General features: G+C 42.4%; 1 pseudogene across 1 annotated transcript; it reads left to right on the forward strand.

Annotated features, from left to right (window-relative positions):
- The first annotated feature begins 217 nt into the window (after window positions 1-217).
- Window positions 218-651, forward strand: LOC309370111 (large ribosomal subunit protein eL31 pseudogene; annotated as a pseudogene). The gene has a single exon. The product of its transcript is annotated as a large ribosomal subunit protein eL31 pseudogene (transcript).
- The last annotated feature ends 2337 nt before the right edge of the window (window positions 652-2988 follow it).

A 2988-nucleotide genomic window follows, 5' to 3' on the forward strand; every position in this document is an offset into this window, starting at 1 on the left:
GTCTTTAGAGACTTATTAGGTCCATCAATTTCCATATAGCATATATTCAATAAAAAAAAAACAGTGACAATTTGTTGTTGACAAAGGACAGCTAGACATATAAAGGGCCCCATCACCTTCAGTAGCTTAGGGCCTCATCAAACTAAATCCGGCCCTGCTCCAGACAGTTAGTCAGGCCTAAAATCCGTCAACATCAAAAGCTCAGCTAAGGCTTTCTGGTCTGGTCCTGAGCAGGATGGCTCCTGGAAAGAAAGGTGGTGAAAAGAAGGACGATCAGCCATCAATGAGGTGGTTACTCAGGAATATATTATAAACATTCACAAATGGATCCATGGCTTGGGCTTCAAGAAGTGGGCTCCTCGTGCTCTCAAGGAGATCTGTAAATTTGCAATGAAGGCAATGGGGACTCCTGATGTACGCATTGACACCCGCTTGAACAAGGCTGTCTGAGCAAAAGCAGTAAGGAATGTTCCTTATCGTATCCGTGTGCATTTATCCAGAAAACGCAATGAAGATGAGAATTCGCCTAATAAACTGTATACACTGGTCACATATGTGCCAGTTACCACTTTCAAAAGCCTACAGACTGTTAATGTGGATGAAAACTAATCTTTCATTACAATAAAAATGTTATGACATAAAAAAAAAAAAGCTCAGCTAAGTTGCAACTAACGTGCTAAAAGCAAAGGGGCTTGGTCCTCATCACGATCTTTATTTTAGATCTTTGAGTGGGAGTCAATGGAGCCACTTTGTGAATGGAAGGAGTATCCATTCACAGAAGGAGAGTTACACTCCTGGAAGAGGTCTTTCCAGGAGTGTAAATCTTCTTCCATGAATGGAAGCTCCACACCATTGTATCCCTGCCCTTTGGTCTGGGGTGTACCTGCCGGCATTTGATGGAGGGGAAAGTAAGTACATGCTTGTTAGATACAGTATGATTGCATATAACCATCATGAGCCCAAATCCTCATGAATGCACAATAAAAAGGACATTGGTATGTGTGTGTGTGTGTGCAAAAACTATCTATAAGCCTCCTTTCGATAAAAATTGGAGCTGATTTGCTCCAATAGCTTTTGCCCTTGAGTTCTTTAAAATAGGACTTCTAAGAATCCCATATATAGTAGCTGGCTGAGCAATGTAACATATCAGCAATTTGAAAACAACAACAGCTATTTATTTTGATTTATTTTCCAAACTTTTTCATGATGAGGAGTTTCCTCTGAAGTGTCTTACTTGTGCTATAAGTTTACCTTTGAAAAGGACAAGTTCATAGATTGTTTAAATGCTTGCCAGGAATAGTTAGATTTTTTTCTTACAGAATGTGTGAGTAACTATGTGTTATTTGACTAATACTTCCAAATTTTTGCCCGTACATGTCAGTTCAGAGACAGGTCATGAACCTGGATGACTGCAGAGAATTAGATTACTTCTCATTGTGATATTTCCCCTGTACTCTTACAGTAGCAGTAGCAACAGAGGATCCTAGATTATGTATTCATTTAATTCAATTGTACAGACTCAAACACACATTAGCATGGTAGAAAATGTAAACCATACAGATTTATTTAGGGCTCTAAGGCCCATGTTAAAGGTTGCATGGGTTCATATGGGAGCAGGCAGTTTCTGAGATAGGTAAAAGTAAAGGTAAAGGACCCCTGAATGATCAAGTCTAGTCAAAGGCAACTATGGGGTCCAGTGCTCATCTCGCTTCAGGCCGAAGGAGCCGGTGTTTGTCCACAGACAGCTTTCCGGGTCATGTGGCCAGCATGACTAAATCGCTTCTGGCTCAACAGGACATCGTGACGAGTGCCAGAGTGCATGGAAACACTGTTTAGCTTCCCGCCACAGCCGTACCTATTTCTCTAGTTGTGCTGATATGCTTTTGAACTGCTAGGTTGGCAGAAGTTGGGGCGCAGCAATGGGAGCTCATCACTGTCGCGGGGATTCAAACCACTGACATTCTGATAGGCAAGCCCAAGAGGCTCAGTGGTAGGGATGTGGGTGGCACCGCAGTCTTTCTGAGATAACCTGGTCCTAAGTCACCATTGAGTTCTGAAAAGTCAGCATCACGTTAAATTGTTGTGGCTGCGTATATACCATAAATTTAAAGCACACAGCTTTCCCCTGTCAAATCCTGGGAAGCATAGAAGCCAACTGCTAGGGGCTGAGGGGTCTTCAGCCCCTCCAATAAAATATTTGAGGCCCCCCTCCAAGTTGATGGGCATTGCCATTCAAATGATGTGTGTGCACTGTGTCATGCGATTGATTATGTGGGGCAGGGCTTACCTGCCCCTCTATTTTATTCAAGTTGGCATCCCTGCTGGGAAGTGTAGTTTACCCAGCACCCTGAACAAACTATGGTTTCAAGGATCTCTTTGGGAAAGTTATAGGCTTTAATGTCATGTGCTTTCAGTGCCTGGTTTGTACACAGTCAACACATGAGCAGTCGGTGTAAATGGAATGCAGTCAATTATATGCTCCTGTATGGATTGTGGAAATTAATCAAATTGGCATGTATTTCTTTTTCTTATTTTGGTTCTCCGTTAGTTGTGGGGAGGGGGCTAGGGAGATTGGATGGAGAGAAGACTGCAACAAGCCTTGTTTGGACATACTTTCATGCCCATCTTCACTGCCTTCAGAATGCCTCGCTCAATGCTAAGTTCCAACATAAGGGTTGGAGAAAGGCGAGGGGAATCATTTACTATGAGATGTCAGCAAAGCACATGACAGTGCATTTTGTCCACCCGTTCCCCTTTTATTCTGTCCCCCAAAGAGAAAATTTAGGACAGTAAATACATGGAATTTCAGCACTAGGCAATTGTGATTAGTGTGTACATTTTTTTTAAGGGAATATATCATTTACCATTAACTCCCAGGCCTGGAGCATTTGAAATAGGATAGGAAGCTTTGGTCTTGTCACAAATGCTGCTGCAACTTGTCCTGAGGAAGCCTTCATAATGGGGTCAGGTAGAGTTCAATGATCTACC

This window comes from Podarcis melisellensis, assembly GCF_964234715.1.
Source record: "Podarcis melisellensis genome assembly, chromosome: 5".
NCBI classification, from domain to species: domain Eukaryota; kingdom Metazoa; phylum Chordata; class Lepidosauria; order Squamata; family Lacertidae; genus Podarcis; species Podarcis melisellensis.